Consider the following 19,706-nt stretch of genomic DNA (forward strand, 5'->3'; position numbering starts at 1 on the left):
TTTGCATTGCCTTATATGGTCATTGATGCCCATATTTAGAAGAGCTAAAGTTTTCCCGCTCCCTGATCTCCATAAAATATGGTGAAAAATGCTGATTCCTGTCAATTTGAGACTCGTGGCAAGAATTTGTCAAAAAAAAAAACCTGACAGCTCGGTCAAATTTTTATCTCACTAATCTTGAAAAGCCCTTAGACCCAGGCCTCCCAGAGATTGACCGACGGGTTTGAAGGTCACCCAAATATTGATATGATTTCGTTATTACGATAAAGATTTGCGATATTTTCGAATAAAAGAATATAACGTTTGTTAAATCCATGAATTTATTAAAATATACAAGTGACACCAGCCTCCATAACTATTCCGATCTCGTGTGTAATACATCAATTAGAATTGTCTATAAGGAGGTTGTACTTGCTCATTTCCTTATACCAAGGGTATTATGCAAATGGTTTGTGGTTGAAATTTGAAAATATTACATATTTGGTTGAAATATTACACAATGAATAAATTTATTTGAAATAATTTCATTTACATTTATAATTGACTCTACATAGGATTGTTTCGTTTGTGCGTAATACACTATGGAAAAGAAAAGCGGTATCACTTTGATCTTTGATTATGTTTGTCCCATTTATTGTTCTGAAAAGGATATTGGATTTCCTGAAGGACGATTTTGCACGATATGTTATGATATAAACATCTGCAGGAGTTGATTGATTGGAGTCGTAAAAAGTTTTCTTCCACAAGAGTAACAGACAGCCAAGAGTACAGGTTGCCTGTCTTGTCCTAGGACATGAAACAGTGGTCTCGGTCAAACAAACGCCCTGCCTCGATCTCCAAAACCATCCGTTACCTCAAGATAGGCACATCTCTCTGAAATAATATTTTTTTTTCATTTAGGCAAAACCCTATGTAAGTAAAAACAATTTGGACTCTACTATATACATTATATTACCTGCTCAAAATCGATGGCACTGTATAGCCCTAGACATCTAGCAATCTGGCAAAACATTAATTTATTATTCCGATGTGATGATCAGCAGCATAAAAATATTACAACATATAGAGACTAAATAATATCCCTTATATAGTAAACACCTTATAGTAAAAGCTTACTTGGCAAACAAAAACACCGCAGTCGTCCGGTATATTCTGTTGACATACAAGAACTGTCAGGAGCGTAACCCTGAGTTCTCAGTCATAAATATAATAAAAAAGGATAGTATTAGACGATCCCTAAAAGGGGCTGAGAGCGCATCTTGCCCTAGGTACGCGCCTGACTGACGTTATGCACTCTGTTACAAAAACAATAAACATCGGGAAAATGCTCTCTCCTATACCTTATTGGTTTTAAGTAGAGTCCACTCAGACATCACAAACGAAGATCCATTTATGACAGCGTCATAATAAATAAGTGCCCTGGATTAAAATGATGACAACAACGATCAGATTGCCCCGCTTGCAATTAGGATACTCGGTTGACCATCCGCCCCTATCAATCGGACCATACTGGCACACCTAGCGCTACTTGTGACCAAATAGTCCTCAAAATCAAGTCAATGATCTAAACTAAATACTTTTATATACACCAAAATAGGATCCTAGGGGTTTACCTCGTATTTGACAACGTAGTTTTATACTCTATGGCCTTGCATTATAGGACTGATGAGTCCTCCTCCCCAGATAGTGAGTCAAAATGACATATTGTCTTGCCTTGCATGTCGACAATCTAAACGATAAGCGACAAGTAATGGTTAGTGATATGTTCTTTAACTAAACATCAAATATGAAAACAAACTGTAGGATTAACTTATCAAAAACTGTAAGTTATTTGCTTGATCTGGTCGAAAGCTTTATGGCATACACACGCACACACAAACATTACCACAGGTGTCCAGTGCTTTCCTGTATTGACTGGTATCAGCAGGGTGTTTTACTCAAAGAACCTGTACCTACAAATTCATAACGGCGTTTTATATCATTACATCACATATAATGTAAAATCTTTTGATGAAAGTTTGCAGCAACATTACCTCTGGCAAAGTTTAGCCAGCATTGATAGGATCTGCCTGTCGTTTAGCGCCCTTATCTATTGATGCAGTGTGCAACCAACTGTCATGACACCTTTTCCTTCCTGTTATATAAAAACTGTGAGCAATACAAAAGACAAAGCAACATATTAAATGCGCTGGTGTTTTTTAATACAGAGTGGGTGGGTTCTGGTCATTTTCAAAACGTTTGGGAATCTCTGTTGTACTTATCAATATAGAAGGGTTTCCCCCTTCCCCTCCCTCCCCTAAAAAATCACGGCTAACGCGCCTGCTGTTAGAAACGATTGTGCGTTGTGGACGTATAATAGAAAACACCATGTTAGAAACGGATCAAACCTTTCTCGCAGCTGTCTCAACCATTTTCAGGTACACATCGATTGTCCTGTAGAAAGATGTCCATTGTTGGGTTTTGTAGATTATCATTTTCTTTTATCAACACTCAGTATTACTTCTTACCTTGTCATTGAGCCAATTGCTATCTAACAATGTCGAGATATCCCTAACTGTGCAGGGGACATCTTCGATAACCCCAATTATTCATGTGCTGAAATAATAATAATAATAATAATAATCGTTTATTCATACTTTTGTAGCATAAGCTAAATTACAGTATGTCGGCCGATGCACACTACACTTAACAATGTATAAATAAATACTGGCATAACTACTGGAAACGAATTGTGATAAAGTTATTATACCTTTCAGTTACACCAACTGATTTATCCAAACGGCTGCAACCCCCCCTTAGCGAATAACCATGGGCGACCTCAGTCCCAGATTGTATTATATATTTTATAGGCTCAGTGCATCTTGCTTTGGCCATGAATCGACGGCACAGTTCTGCTCTGCGGACTGTAAGTGAGTCCATTTTTGCTACTTTGAGCCCCGATTCATAGCTAAGGCAAGGGTAGATTATTCGAATAGCTTTTCGTTGTACTGTTTCGATAAGCTCTGCAAGGTACTCAGGAAGGGAGGCCCAGACAGGAGCAGCGTACTCAAGGACTGACCGAATTAACGAGCAATAGATAAGGACCATATCTGACTGCTGGACACCTGCCTTCCTGAGTACCCTGAGGGCATAGAGGCGCTTGCTAGCCTTCTTAACAATGTGGTCAACGTGAACATTCCATGACAGATCTGCTGATATGTGTACACCTAATAGCTTATAATATTCAACTTTCTCAACAACTGCGCTCCCTAGGATTAATCTTTGGGGGACAGAAGGTTGGTACTTTAAGAAATTGATCTGAAGCTCTTTGCATTTCTTGGGGTTCAGACGCATTCCCCTTGATGACGCATATTCGTTGATATCATTAACAATAGGAACAAAAGGAACTGGCTAGGAACAAAAGGAATTGTTCCACCTGGGAAAAACGAACATAATTTTTTTTCCCAGCACGAAATGTTTAGAAAACGCTAACGACCCTCTTTTTAGTCTATTCCTTATTCGGATAAGTAGTTAAAACGAGATCGGGAGTTATGAAATACCATTTACTTATTTGAAAAAATAATAATAATCTTTATTCTTACTAGAAAAAATCCATTTCTAGGAGCGCTCTATATTTCACACTACTTTACAAGTACAGAAATACAAAAACAGACAACCGGCAGTTACAACTTTAAGGCTCACTTGCTAAGGCTAGATTATATCTGAATGCAAGCCGATTAGCGAAGGCGTTGAGAAATCTATCAGTGTTAACACGGGGCTTGGTGAGCTTCTTATTACGAAGATTGTAGTTCGTTGATATAACAACAGGAGCAATATCCCTTAGAGGGTGGTTGCTGTTTCCTTTGATTTTGTTGAAGATCTTAGTGTCCGTTTTCTGAAGTAGATCCATGATATTGACTTTATAAGAGATATACCTCCTTTTTGTGCACCTATCTAAAAATCTCTGAATGGTGTTTAACTCTGAATGGCTAGCCGCATAAACTGCCATGCCATAGGTTAGTTTAGGTACAACAATACTCATAAAAAGGTGATCTACTTCTGTCCATTCCCTGGGCCATGTCTGCGTCCGTAGAGTCCGTGGAGTAAGAGCTTCCGCGTTTTCTTTCCACATCCAAAATGGGATGCCTTCCGGGTTAGAGGCTGTTTTCCTGCACGATGTTAGGGCTTTCCATGTTTGGACTTCCGTCAGTTGAGGAACATCACACTCATTGTCAATTGGTACAGGGGGAGGGGAGGCTTGCTATACTCCTTGTCCCAACACAGATCCTTGAAATACTTGTTCAGCTCTTGCGCTTGTACGCTTAACTGACATGGAGAGTGACTTTTCCGTTGACTAAGGCAGTCCACCCTTCTCCACCACTTGGCCAATCCGATTACTTCTCCAGCGCTGAGATTGCGTCTATATCCGGACACCAAACTACCAAATTTTGTTACTGATTTCTCGGACGCGCTCTGCCTTGCCTCAGCATTGTAACCGCCGCTTCTTCCGTAGAAGTACTTTGACCAAAGGTGTTAGCCAAGGTGGGTCGCGTGAAGACATTGTGATGGATTTCAAAGGGAGGCATTCATCCATTAACAGGTGTAGGGTCGACTGGAAGGTGTTAGCGATATCATCAATGCTGGAAAGCTCCCTGAGAGGGGACCAGTCAAAACAACAAGCCTTTTGTAAAGGGCGTCTTTGTATTGTTGCCGACAGTCCCTAAATGCCAGTTTGGTTCGAATGGGTTTTAACTTTTTCGCGGCCGGAACAATAAAACCCAAATGGTCAGTTTTAGTCTGTGCCGTGGTTGGGTAGCTCTTAGCGAATAAATGCGGAGCGTTGGTTAAACAATTGTCCAACTTAGAATCGCCTCCCGTTGGAAAGTCGACAAGTGGGATCAGACCCGTTTGTCGATTAACTTCGCTAAGGTCGAGTTTGTTTAATTCTCCTCCTAAGACAACGGTTCCCTCAGGTGTTGAGTCAAGGAAGCCATCGGACAGTTCCGCCAGAAACCCAATCAGATCTTTGTTGGGTTTAGGTGGATGGTACAGTCCGCAAACCAACATTTTGTGCTTTGATGGAAGATCGAGAGTCACACATAAACATTCATAGGCCTCCGATCTCTTTATCTCAATCACACTTATAGTGTCTCTGACATAAATTGCCACGCCGCCTTTAGATCTTAAATCCGCTCCCAGCCAACCTCTATCTCTTCTGTACACAGAATAGTTCGGTATTGATACAATAGCGTCCGGGATTTCGGTCTTGAGATGGGTTTCCAATATAACTCATACATCTATATCAGCAGCGTACAGGTCAGCCTCTAAAGCAACATGCGCCTTTACTCTTTTCTTGGTCTTCGTCAGAGAGCATATATTCAAGAATAGAAATTTTGGTACAGCAAAACTATTCGATCGAGTGTTGTTTACTTCACTATGCAAATTTCGGTTTTCGCTTGCAATGGTGCTTGAGTTGATACCAGGAATAGATTTACGACACTTTCTCCCAGAGCTCTTTCCCCTGTAGCGGTATATACAAAGCTGCTTGAGTTTGGTGAAGACGTTCGGGTCCCAGGGCGGTCGATTGGTGCGTAGCTCACAAAGTTGGGCGCTTGAGTACAGGATTACTTGAGTTTGAATTTGGCGGTTATGCAAATTAGTGTTGCTTGATGGTTCATAGCTCGATCTTTCATCCTCTTGCATATGCTCTCTCTCGGTAGTAAGCATTGGACCTGGATTGATAGCGACACCAAGAAAGATTGTGATATCGGTTGGAGGGTCATGACCAGGTATCGAGAGGGAATAAGACCCGTGCTTGGTAGACTTCTGTATTCCAATGCGTGATCGGCAAAAACCAAGTGAGGTCTTTAGTTGAAGCCGGTAGGGTTTCGGAACCAGTTGGAGCAGACAAATTGCACCACCAGCCTTAGTTGCAATCGTAGGAAAAACGAGAGACGACAAGAGTAGGTAAAACACGTAGATATACTAAAGAACCCTCTTTTTAGTCTATCCTTATTCGGATCAGTAGTAAAAACGAAATCAGGCGTTATGAAATACCATTTCCTTTTTGAAGAAATGTTTATAAAATGTAAAAGAACCCTCTTTTTAGTCTATTCCTCTTATTCCTGTTTAGAAAACACAAACGACCCTCTTATTATTCTATTCCTTATTCGGATAAGTAGTTAAAACGAGATCGTGAGTTATGAAATACCATTTCCTTTTTCGAGAACTCTTTCGAAAGGAGTCGTTAAAGCGAAATCGGGCGTTATGAAATTTCATTTCCTTTATTGAGAAATGATGAGCAAACACTGACAATCCTCTTCATAGTCTATTCCTTATTCGGATAAGTCGTAAAACGAAATCGAACGTTGGGAGATTCCATTTCCTTATTCGCGAAAACTAACTTGAATAAGGAACAGTTCCCTATTCGTGTCACTGCACTAATCTATTTGTTTTGTCAGAGCCTTATCTAGTAGCCAAGGTGTTAATTGACAACAAGCACTATCTGTCAAATTGTGGTTTTGTTAGCAAGGTCAAATTCACACGACATACGTACGTAGTCAAGTAAAGCGCGAATATACTCCTCTAAACAAATTGTGAGAAAATACTAACAATCCTCTTGAAAGTAGATTCCTTATTCGGATAAATATTTAAAACGAAATCAGGCGTTTTGAAATACCATTTCCTTATTCGAGTAATGTTTAGAAAATACTAAAGAACCCTCTTTTTAGTCTATTCCTTATTCGCGTAAGTAGTAAAACGAGATCGGGAGTAATGAAATACCGTTTCCTTTTTCGAGAACTCTTTCCAAAGGAGTCGTTAAAGCGAAATCGGGCGTTATGAAATTGCCTTTCGTTTATTGAGAAATGATGAGGAAACACTGACAATCCTCTTCATAGTCTATTCCTTATTCGGATAAGTCGTAAAACGAAATCGGACGTTGGGAGATTCCATTTCCTTATTCGCGAAAATTAACTTGAATAAGGAACAGTTCTCTATTCGTGTCTCTGCCCTAATCTATTTGTTTTGACAGAGCCTTATCTGGTAGCCAAGGTGTTAATTGACAACAAGCACTATCTGTCAAATTGTTGTTTTGTTTGCAAGGTCAAATTCCTTCTACAGGCGTACGTAGTCAAGTTAAGCGTGAATATTTCTCCTCTAAATTAAAATAACGCGTTTGGAAAGAAAGCCCAAGATACGAATACATTTATTAGATGAGAGGTAGATTTCCTCTCTTTTGCTAGATTCATTTGTGAAAGCGATTGCACGCATTGCGTAATTTGACCTTTTGTAGCATATAGAGTCTCATGTTCACAGCTCCGTTTAGCAGCAAAGCACGTGAAAGCAACCAGAATTACCCGACGAAAATGCTGTTGGGCTTGTTCTGAATAAACTGTAATGCCTAAATACTGTTTCAACTCGAATTAAAATGTATCATGTAAGTACCCCCCAATATTTGAATAAGGAACTGAGCGAATAAGGAAACAGACGAAAAAGGAACTGCGAATAAGGAACCAACTTCACGCTTAGCAAAAATATGCTGAAACGTCCCCCAGTGTCAGCGCACTTCAACGGTCACGATGACGATGGCGATGGTGATGGTGACCATGCAAACTCTGACATTCGGACCACAAATGCTGACATTCGGACATTTTTGTCTGACATTTGGACATCACTGCGGACATTTGGACATTGCTGCTGACATTTGGACACGAGCTGACATTTGGACTATGTATGCTTACAATCGGACATTTTCTATAGTTGCTTTCAATAAAAATAAAAACAATTACAATAACGAGAGGCTGTCACACGTTTCTGTACCTTCAAGTGCGCTATAAAGAACTAGCAAAAATATGCCGAAACGTCCCCCAGTGCCAGCGCATTTCAACGGTCACCGTATTTCGGACCTCACTATCAAGGCAATAAAAAAATTCTCCAAGTCCTAGGACCTCGCCAATGTTGAACGTGAATGGAAAAAAACAAATTACGAACTTTGACCCCTGATGGACTCAACCTTAAGAAAAGAACTCTACCATTATTAATAAAATCACGCCCGAAATTAAGACCAGCGGTCTGAGTTCGTCGAGATTTCTCGGAAAAATGAAGTTTGGGCGCCCTAGCTGAAAATTAAACTGGTAATAGGTATGGGTGACCTCAGTATCCTGTGAAAGTTTGAAGCAATTTGGATAAATATTTTTGGCGATAGAAGCCGAAAAGTAATTTTTCGTCTCCCTCACCCGGATTTGAGACAATTTCGCGGTTGTTAAAAAAAGGCTTAAAACCGGTTCGCAACGCGTTTTAAAACAACTGCAGCTTATATAAACCTGAAGAGTAGATAATAAGGAACTCCCAGGCTAAAAGAAAAGCTGTTTTGTCAGCACATTACTTTACGCGGTTTTATTTAATTTTATGTTGATGACTTTGAAAAGCCTTGAAATAATCGTGTAATATCGCCGATGAGATGTGGATTTGGCAAAAATGATTGCATTCATCTAAAAGAGCATCATTTCTGCTTTTGATATGTGAAATAAAATTTGGAGGCAAATAAAATCCGACTTTTTTACAAGCCGAAATATGACCCCCACAAATGTCGACATTCACTTGGCAATGCCTCGCTACCAAAAACTTATAAATAACAATAAAAACTACCAAAAAAAAAGACGCAATATAATTCTCAAAAATACTGGTATTTAATCAAATATTCTTGTCTCTCTGTTGTTTATATGCTTTTCAAGATTATAATTCCATAACATTTTAAAGTACAATCCGTATGCATGATAATTATTATCGGCACTAAAAACTTCCAGTTCTTTATTCTTCCGCTTCATGAGCATCTCCAAACTTTTTCCCACGAAAGTTATTCTAAAATCATCCTATATTTATTTCTATCCATCCCTCGTTCTATAAGCATTATATTGTTTTCTTTCGTTCCCTACTTTCGTGGACTAGAAACGCGTACTATCTTCTGCTGTCGTGTTGTTATGCAAATTCGAGGGGTTAATTTATTCAACAAGCGTTCATACAAAAAAAAAAACTAGAAAAAATAATAGTTGATGCTTTTCTACTATTGGTTTCAATATTACCAACCTCAGGTAAATTGAGGTTACTTTTCTGTTTTCATCTTTTCGCGCGTTAACTTAGGGCCTAATCGCACTAGGAGGACAAAGTTTGTCTGGCCTGGACAAACAGCCGTCCAAATTTTGTCCTGGCCAAACGATTGGCTTGTAAACCACTAAAAGCGTCAAGTAGATTATCGTTTTTCTCGTGCGAAAAAGCCGAGTAGCATTTTGAAAAAAGAATAATATTTGGAAAGCCTTCAATAGGGGGGGGGGGCGTTTATCCGGTGTATTATAGCCGCCATCTTAGATTTGAGCAAAAATGAAAAACGATGGGGAGTGGGGAGGGGCCCAGGAGGAGAGAGCCTTCTAGGCGCATCCTGACCAAGCGATTTCAATATTTCCGGGCTCGTTCAGTGACGGTGAATTCGTTGACAACAAGCTTGCTGTCGAGCGCAGGGCGAACGCCGCTGAACCAGAACCAGCAGTCAACAGCGAGGAAGAGCCTACCACAAAGTTATTCTGCGTGCTGTCCAGTGCGTGACAAGCTATACTCGCTTGGCTTGGTTAGACCTGCACACACTATACGGCAAATGCGAGTTTGCCAAAGAACGGGAATGCATGTCTGACCGGGCCAAGCTTGCCCCGGGGAGACTCTTTAGAAAAGTAGACGGGGGTGATCGTCACATCTTTTAGGGTATAAAATTTCTACCAACTGCCATCTCTTAGGGGGTGTTGAAGGATTTTTCAGATTATCTCTTAAAGTGTAAAATTCGACCAACTGCTATTCCTAACTAAGGGGGTGTTAAACGTTTTTTTTTTCGGTTCTGTTATCTCTTAGGGTATAAAATTCGACCAATTGCTATTCCTAAGGGGTTGTTAAACGTTTTTTTTTTTCGATTCCGCTATCCCTTAGGAATAAAAATTCCTTCGACCACACCCAATGTTCCATCTATTAGAGGTAAGAATTTCTGTTGACCACGCCTAAAGTGCCATCCCTTACGGGTTAAAATCAATTTTGCCGACGATCTACCCCGTCTGTTTTAATCAAAGTCCCCCCTCCCGGTAAGCTTGGCTACCACCAAAAAGTAGTCGGTAGGAGGAGGGGGGCGTACCATTAATTGGGAATGAAGTGATAGAATCAACAAGCTGCATCTCTATACAGGGGAACGCCGATTAAATCAGCGAGTTCCTATTACCGGGCCAAGTACAGGTGTATTTTTCCCGAAAATAACACAGGCAGTAGAGGCTGTGGAGGAGGCAGCCGCCTACTTCCGTACGAGAGCTGCCATCCTAGATGAATGCCAACTAAATCACCCGATAGAAGCGAACGGCATCGACTTGTGCCACTTGTACTCCTGGTCCAGGCTCACCTCTCTTTCAGTGACCACCCTTCCCACTATCTGCAAAGAGCTGGAGCTTCAAGTGCCCGGAGCAACCCGACGCAAAGCTTCTTTTGTAGCCACGCTCGTGGATGTTATTCAAAAATGTAGTTGCGCAAAATAAATCCACGATTTCTTGGGTCCAGATTATATTTTTTTCATCGTTACGTGAATTAGATTTCTGAGTCGGTAATCGTGTGTTCTAATGTGAAGACCAGAGTTTTACAAAAGTTTTACAAAAACTTCAATACTCTCTTTTACGAAAAAGGAGAACAGCTTACGGTGAGAAGCCTCAATATCGCAAATGTCTTCTATCAGAAAAGTCTTATTGCAGTTTTGGTAAAGTATTTTATGCTTGTCGCTTTGTTTGTCACGCTTTAATTACGCATGCATGGCAGCAAACAAAATAGTATCACGCGAGCCTAAAAGTCGCAATTTAATACTATAAATGCTATGAAACTATTACCATTAAATCCTAGTATTGCCGACAGTATATTCTTGATAGATAGATGCCTTTTTTTAATGAGGGATTCACTTAATATCACAATGATAATGTACGCATGGCCCTCAACAGAAACAAAATAAATAAAAGCTATTTACAAATCTGTTTACAGCAAAATCTTTGACGAAACTATTTACAATAACAATTCTTTGCTGACTTATAAACTTATTTACAGTGTTGTGATGTATTCTCTTAGTTTTGCGGAGAAGGCGGTGATTAACTTGACTTCTTTGATTTCTAGTGGCAATGCATTCCACCTTTTAGCTGCTACAAACTTAAAGCTGTTTTTTGCTAATGTAGTCCGAGCCTTTGGAAGTACTAAGTTATGGTTTGCTGCATTTTTAGTGTTCTTGTTATGTACATCATGTATATTATGTATATTCCTTTTGATTTGAGCGCTCTTTCTTGTTTTTCTGGAGATCTTAAATCCGAACACCGCATATTTAGTCAGAAGTTGTATCTTGGCATTTTCTAACTATTTCAAGAGAATGGGTATGGAGATCTTGCCTATGTACAGTACCGCTCACGAACATAGGGAAATTCGCGAACAGCGTTCGATTCGCGAACGACTTTCGCGAAATTCGCGAACATATAGACTGTTCGCGAACACGCTGTTCGCGAACAGATGCACATAAACGGTTTGACGAACGGTAACGTGTGATCCAGGGCTTAATAACAGCTGGAACAGCGAGAAGCCATTTATTTGACAAAGACTTGTATTAGACAGAGAATTAGTTTGGGGAATGAATGCCGATCGCTTGATATTCCTTGAAGATTTTCGAATGTGTGTTAACTGCTAGCGAATACTTTTAAACAGCGGGAAGCCATTTATTTGACAAAGCAAAGACTTGTACTAAACACGGGAGAATTACTTTGAGGAGGGAATGCCGATCGCTTGATATTCTTCGAAGATTGTTGAATGTGTGTTAACTGCTAGCGAATACTTTGAAAAGCGGGAAGCCATTTATTTGACAAAGCAAAGACTTGTACTAAACACGGGAGAATTAGTTTGAGGAGGGAATGCCGATCGCTTGATTTTCTCCGAAGATTTTCGAAATGTGTCAGAAAACTGCTAGCGTAGACTTAATAACAGCGGGAAGCCATTATTTGACAAAGACATGCAATAAACACAGGAGAATTAGTTTGAGGAAGGAACGCCGATCGATCGCTTGATATTATTCGAAGATTTTCGAAATGTGTGAAAACTGCTAGCGAAGACTTAATAACAGCGGGAAGCCATTTATTTGACAAAGACATGTAATAAACACATGAGAATTAGTTTGAGGAGGGAATGCCGATCTCTTGATATTCTTCGAAGATTGTCGAATGTGTGTTAACTGCTAGCGAATACTTTGAAAAGCGGGAAGCCATTTATTTGACAACGCAAAGACTTGTACTAAACACGGTAGAATTAGTTTGAGGAGGGAATGCCGATCGCTTGATTTTCTTCGAAGATTTTCGAAATGTGTGAAAACTGCTAGCGTAGACTTAATAACAGCGGGAAGCCATTATTTGACAAAGACATGCAATAAACACAGGAGAATTAGTTTGAGGAAGGAACGCCGATCGATCGCTTGATATTATTCGAAGATATTCGAAATGTGTGAAAACTGCTAGCGAAGACTTAATAACAGCGGGAAGCCATTTATTTGACAAAGACATGTAATAAACACATGAGAATTAGTTTGAGGAGGGAATGCCGATCTCTTGATATTCTTCGAAGATTGTCGAATGTGTGTTAACTGCTAGCGAAAACTTTGAAAAGCGGGAAGCCATTTATTTGACAAAGCAAAGACTTGTACTAAACACGGGAGAATTAGTTTGAGGAGGGAATGCCGATCGCTTGATTTTCTTCGAAGATTTTCGAAATGTGTGAAAACTGCTAGCGTAGACTTATTAACAGCGGGAAGCCATTATTTGACAAAGACATGCAATAAACACAGGAGAATTAGTTTGAGGAAGGAACGCCGATCGATCGCTTGATATTATTCGAAGATTTTCTAAATGTGTGAAAACTGCTAGCGAAGACTTAATAACAGCGGGAAGCCATTTATTTGACAAAGACATGTAATAAGCACGGTAGAATTAGTTTGAGGAAGGAACGCCGATCGATCGCTTGATATTATTCGAAGATTTTCTAAATGTGTGAAAACTGCTAGCGAAGACTTAATAACAGCGGGAAGCCATTTATTTGACAAAGACATGTAATAAGCACGGTAGAATTAGTTTGAGGAGGGAATGCCGATCGCTTGATATTATTCGAAGATTTTCGATTGTGTGAAAACTGGCTAGCCAATCCTTTTGAACACTGGGAAGCCATTTATTTGACAAAAACTTGTATTAGACACGGGAGAATTAGTTTGAGGAAGGAATGTCGATCGCTTGATATTCTTCGAAGATTTTCGAATGTGTGAAAACTGTTAGTAGTAGTCGTTTGTGTTCGAATACATGAGTCAGCGACAACATGCTCTACTATAAATGTCCTCTTTTCGGGTTTTGTAGAATATCAAGCGATCGGCATTCCCACCTCAAACTTATTCTCCCGTGTCTAATACAAGTCTTTGTTAAAGAGATGGCTTTCCGATGTTCAAAATTCTTCGCTAGCAGTTTTCACACATTCGAAAATCTTCGAAGGATATCAAGCGATCGGCATTCCTTCTCCCGTGTTTATTATAAGTATTTGTCAAATAGAATTTCAAAATTCTTCGCTAGCAGTTTTCACACATTCGAAAATCTTCGAAGGATATCAAGCGATCGGTATTCCTTCTCCCGTGTTTATTACAAGTATTTGTCAAATAGAATTTGTCGCCTGACCAAGTCCGTGATACGCCACGCTAGAAAGCATATAGTCAAACCATCCCGTACCTAGATTTGCATTTAGGGCGCAAATGCGAACACCGTGTTAAAAAAAGGCGAGTTTCTTCCGAAGGGAAGATTATGTGACCATCAATGGTTGGCCTCTTTGAGATATAATCCCACAGTATTAAAGTTAACTAGAGTCAAGTTTAGTAAATCAAGTTTGATAAATCCTATATCGCTGATATATCGGAAATGACCTCTTGTTATTGCTAAAAATATTTTGCGTGTGTAAAGCAAGCGCATTAGAAAATTGAACAAAAAAGGCTGAAAAATCGGTCAGAAATGAAGTTTATATAATTACACCGTTGCTAGGAAACATCACTTAGCAACTAACTATACAAATCTATCAATCACTATTTTCTCCTATTATCGCCAAAGAATTAGAGCGTTTTATTTAGGGGTTGATGTAGGGGTTATCGTCGCAGTTCTCGTAGGGCAGGTATTGACTAAAATCGCGACAAACACCCTATTGAGCTTGTAAGTGGTGGAGAATGCTAATTATATCCAGTCACCTCCATATATTATCTGTTACGCTAGTTGAATATCCTGCGTATGAATACCCTGCCTTTTATAGACTTAATGAGCAAACATAATCAAGGATTTGGTCTAATTTGAGCAACCGAATGTTGCTAGGGAACATCACCTAAAGAATTAAAGCATTTGGGGTTGATGTAGGGGGTATTGTCGCAGTTCTCGTAGGTGAGGTATTTGAAGAGTAAAATCGTGACAAATCCCCTTTTATGAGCTTCTAAGTTTTGGTTTGTAAGTTGAAAAACAAATATCCCCAACCCATCCAATTTTTTTGGAATGTTTTTTTTGGAATGACCACCGTCTATGAACAGATATCGAAACAATATAATATGATATTCGCAGCTTCTATTTTGGCACATTATACACCAAAAAATACATGGATCATCATTTTTTTTAATACCCCTAAGACCACAAATCTTGGTCAGAAGTTGTATCTTGGCATTTTGTAATTATTTCAGAAGACTGGGTATGGATATACTGATCAAAAACTCAGACTAGAAACTATAAACAACAAATAATTTTTTATTTTTCTGCTTTAGACCAAAGAGCTTTAATCTATTTTTTTACAGTTGTCTTCTGATCCTTACAAACGAATAAAGAATAATCAAATAATGATAAATATAACCCGCAACTTTTTGTAACAAAAAAGGCTACCACACCTAGCAATGAGCTGTTTGCATATTATAACGTTTTTTTTTTTTCGAGAACAATTCATAGCCGAGTAACAATCGAACACATTTCCTAAAATGTTGCGATAACCGTTCCAGTGATAAGTTAAAAATTAGGCTTTTATGAAGCTTTGAAACCATATAAACAAACAGGACAGGTTTTTCTGCTGTAGTATACCAAACGCTCGTGAAACATTTGCATGGGCAACGCATAGAAAAAAAAATATGAAAGCAAAGTAAACAACGTTTGTTAGAACATATCCCAGCTTCTTCTTTCAGTAGAGGAACAAAGTCGACTTAACTTTTTTTAATGTTTCAATTTGGTAAAAACTACGCTACTGGTCGGTTTTGTGCTTCGCAAGGGCTTTACACCAGGAAGACTGTACGTTTTGCAGAACGCGTAACTTCTCTTACTCTTCGTTGGTGAGTCTGACTCCATTCGTTGGAAAACAATCTATGTACAGTTCTAGTGTCAGGGAGTAACTCAATAGTGTTGATGCCGCAAGCCCCTCCACCCCTTCTCGGTTAACTGCGTTTAGCCACATTCTTCTCTTGGTAGTCATTGGTTCGAAAAAGCTGTCCCACAGATTGTCCGTGTCCCCCCACACGTTTAACATGGTTTTAGGACCCTCAGTTGCGATAGAACGAGACATATCAACAATCTGCTGCTTGCGGGCTTTGGCAACCGCTTCGTCTTTCCTACCCCCATCAGGCCGTTTGACATGGTCATAGAAACCTTCCACGCTTTCAGAAAGCACGTTGACATCCTCCTTTACTTTTTCTTTTTGGACTTCTTCTTCCTCAGTGGTATTTTCTCTAGCTGTAGTCGGATCCTCTTTTTTGTCTTTTTGGTCGTTTTCTTGACTTTATTCGTGCAATGACATCTGACACCTTTTCGGAAGACTTCAGGAGGCTTTTGTACTTTGTTGGGTCATCTTTGCGGCTGATTGCATGATCTTTTGATAGGTGACGCCCGGGAACGGCTCCCCACCATCGGCAACCTTTTATTGGACATCTTTTTGCTTTTTGCAACATTCACATCAATTGTATTCGTACGGTGGCCCATAGAGGACAGCACACAAAACAAAATCGCACCGCAAACAAACAAAAGTTTTGTTTCATTTGCGGTACGATTTTGTTTCATTTGCAGTGCGATTTTGTTTCATTTGCGGTACGATTTTGTTTCATTTGCAGTGCGATTTTGTTTCATTTGCGGTGCGATTTTGTTTGTTTGCAGTTCGATTTTGTTTGCAGTGCTATTTTGTTTTATTTGCAGTGCGACTTTTGTTTGTTTGCGGTGCGATTTTGTTTTATTTGCAGTGCGACTTTTGTTTGTTTGCAGTTCGATTTTGTTTGCAGTGCTATTTTGTTTTATTTGCAGTGCGACTTTTGTTTGTTTGCGGTGCGATTTTGTTTTGTGTGCTGTCCCCTATGGGCCACCGTATATTCGGGATGCTCTCCATCTTTTACATCACCTAGATGTAGACGTACATAAGATAGCATAGTTTATATAGACATAAGTAGATTACTGATCAAAGTTTCAATGTTTACCCCAATGTTTATTCCAATTAAAAAAGAGTTTTCTAATGATAATGTTTGTTAGTTACATAGATAATATGCGTCACCTCAGTTTGCAGGCTGTGCTACTTGCAAATGCAGGTTCACAAGAAAATATTTAAAACACCATTTAAGGCATCGGTAGACCCAATATAGATCAAATCTTACAAAAAAAACACAAAACAAATGAATAACAACAATACATGCGACTTTCCGAGAAACTCGTGCACTCCCACATTCATCATATCTTCAATGGGATTAGTAACAACTAATCCTTGACCAAGTTTTCACTAAATTGCCTTGTGCTACGGCACGCTACCATTGGATTCGTTTTTAAGGGGTTTAGCCAAGTGAAAAGAGGGGGACCATATGGGTGCCGCGTTTCAGGCCCTAGCAGTATGATGTCCCAACGTTCGATTAGTACATCGTGCCTAGAATTGTTCTTTAGACATGTGGCAATAATTCTATGATAACAGATTGCTTATGTACTACATGTGCTACGTTTTCCATTTTCTAGGCTAGTTCTGGAAATTTGCTCCCCGACTATTATGTAGAATCGCCTTCTAATAGTTGCGCTGGAAGCTCAGCAGAGACACGCCGGAGATCTATGCCAGGAAGCGTAGAGTCATACACACCCTTACTAATTCCACTGCTGTCAGCGAAAACCTTCATCATCAAAAAGTGGTAAAAGATGGCCTTGTTGTTTATGTTGAGAACGTACACAGATAGCGGTAGCGTGCATTTCTTTCTTATATATGTGAAACACACAACATCCGCTTATTGATCGAATAAAAACTTTGCTCTTTTTTTAGAGCATTAACAAACATAAAACATATTGCATGACACTATGATATTCACTATACATAATCACTATGCGCAATTAATAATTGCGGGTATTTTACTTTGGTCTTCTTAAAGAATACGCTGAAAAAAAAGATTCGGTCATTGATTAGCTGACGTACGCTGGGACCGGAGTTCGATCCCCACTGATGTTTGAACACAAATGGGTGAAAGGCAGGCTAAGTGGTCGGCGACACAGCGTCACCTGTTCTGGGATATACTGTAAACTCTGCGGTGGAACCTTGGCTGCGGAGGGGAGAAGAGGAATAGAGCCAGCAATATGAAAGTTAAACATCTGGGTGTCGATTGTCGACCAGTCTTCACGACGAAGAGCGGCCGCTTGCTGGCAGAAAGCAATGTCATAGTTCTGCCAGGCTTGCCCGGCAAACCTGCGGTAAGTGCGGATGATAAGGAGGAGGTACTAGTGGAGGTCTTTGAGTGGTTATGGCCATGTAGATGGAGAACGACTCCTTCATCCAGGACATGATGTCTTCGATAGCTTGTTTGGGCTTCCGGGAGTGCTCAGGATGAGCCATCCATCCAGCATCACCTGCGGCTCCGCTTCAGTAGTTGGGGAGCAGTTGGCGGGCGGCAAGTCCCACAGGTCAATATATTTACAGGTGACAATTTGAGTGACCATTTTTTTAGAGGGAGGGATACTTGTGACACAGCGGAATAAGACACACCGGCAGCTGTGAAGAAAGAGGGCAGTAAGCTACAGTGGCAGGCAGGAATTCGCTGAGAAAGTCGAAAGAAAGCTTAGAGCGCTGGATGCAATATCCAGACCTACCGGGGGTTGCTGTAGGGGTCGTTGACAGCAGTTCGGGTGCTATTACTGGCTAAATCTGCTGTCTGGTCTGATGGTGGCCCCATGACCCCGGCCGGCATCTCTCGTTGGATCTCTTCTCTGATTAGTTGCATGAATGTCAAAGGAACTTGTGGGCTGGTGATGTCTCAATGCGAAAACATAATAGCGAAAAACTCCTCTGAATCCTCTGCAAGTTTAACACAAACATGCGATAGGGTGCGACTGCAGCGAGCTCAGGGGGGAGCACTCGAACCCGGGCTCGTGCAGTCAGACTCGACCTTATCCTCGTACATTCAGAAACTTTAAACGTAATTCATATAATGCTGTACTTATGCTGTGTTATCACATAGAAAAAAAAAAAAGACATTTCTATAAACTCTCAGCATCTTTACTGTGTTCTTTAATTTGATACCTTCTTCAGTATCCTGTATTTATTTTTTTCGGGGTCCGAAATCCATCAAATCTCGCGCTCTGATTGGCTCTCGTAAGGTCCGGTATCCTACGATCCGGACCCCGCGATACCGGATCGCTCACCTCCAAAGCTCGAAATAGTGAGTTGATTTGTAAAATGTCCATCGAAAACTGGATTTTTACTCCCGAGGTTATAGATTTAAAACACTAAAACGACATTTTATTTGTCATTTTATCTACAATCATTGACTTTACGGAAAAGCGGCTTCAAACTCCCTGTATTTTGACAATTTCCCGCCATAATGATTTTGCAACACGCTCGACAATTTCAAGTTTGCTGAAAGTGTATTTGGGATAAAAAAAGGCAGCAAATCGTCTCCTCATACGGAGAAAAACAACAAATCACTCCAGGAATTTACCTGCATAAACAGCTTAACGTATCCACATTCAAGGGAAGTTCTTTAGTGAATACATCTTATCGTCTGTGGAGGATTTAAAGCGAAAGAAGACATTTCTACGATCAATTCGAGTTGAGAACGACGTATCAATTTGGACTAAAAAAAATTGGTCAAAACCCAGAGAATGTCCTTTTTGGAGATTCTGTATTTCTGGAGGATTTTTAAATCCTTTAAAAACGCTTTAAAAAGCGTTGTGTGGAGATACAAAATGGAGTTTATTGAATGCTCATGAGCGAACAAAATCTTCACGAACATCGACAAAAGTCAGAAGCGAAACCTCGCCTTGCAACTTTAAGCCCGTAAGGTAAACAAAGGTGGAAATTCTCGGTCAGTATTTTTAAGGCCGAGGTCACGGTATTTCACGATACAGACCTAGCGGGTGAATAACTTATATATCTTTTATGCACACAAACAAATAACTAGCAAAATACATCTGCATTCACGAGCTGGCTCACAGAGCCCTTGATTTGTTTCAGAGTGTTGTTTGCCCAAATGCCATAAAATCAAATCTCTATGGTCCTACTGCTGGTCGAGATAATGATGCTTTCTTGCTTTCTAAAAGTAATCTGTTACCATCCTTCAAAAGACTGTTTCCAAAATATTCCCAAAATATTCATCCTATATGGAGATCCAGCATACCCTATTTGGCAGCATA

The 19,706-nt window shown here is 39.9% G+C and overlaps 2 long non-coding RNA genes across 3 annotated transcripts; both read right to left on the minus strand.

Annotated features, from left to right (window-relative positions):
* Window positions 1–302: 302 nt before the first annotated feature.
* LOC125557583 lies at window positions 303–6,046 on the minus strand. Of its 2 annotated transcripts, XR_007305327.1 has the most exons (9): window positions 2,508–6,046; window positions 2,388–2,433; window positions 2,034–2,134; window positions 1,886–1,952; window positions 1,614–1,729; window positions 1,341–1,419; window positions 1,117–1,152; window positions 956–1,000; window positions 303–873 (listed from the first exon to the last, which is right to left on the minus strand). It is a non-coding gene; the product is annotated as an uncharacterized LOC125557583 (long non-coding RNA). The 2 variants fall into 2 exon arrangements; XR_007305326.1 differs by having other exon boundaries at window positions 2,034–2,433.
* Window positions 6,047–14,875: 8,829 nt separating this feature from the next.
* LOC125557288 lies at window positions 14,876–19,706 on the minus strand. The gene is made up of 2 exons (XR_007305207.1): window positions 18,165–19,706; window positions 14,876–18,066 (listed from the first exon to the last, which is right to left on the minus strand). It is a non-coding gene; the product is annotated as an uncharacterized LOC125557288 (long non-coding RNA).

The sequence above is a fragment of the Nematostella vectensis genome, chromosome 12 (genome assembly GCF_932526225.1).
Source record: "Nematostella vectensis chromosome 12, jaNemVect1.1, whole genome shotgun sequence".
NCBI classification, from domain to species: domain Eukaryota; kingdom Metazoa; phylum Cnidaria; class Anthozoa; order Actiniaria; family Edwardsiidae; genus Nematostella; species Nematostella vectensis.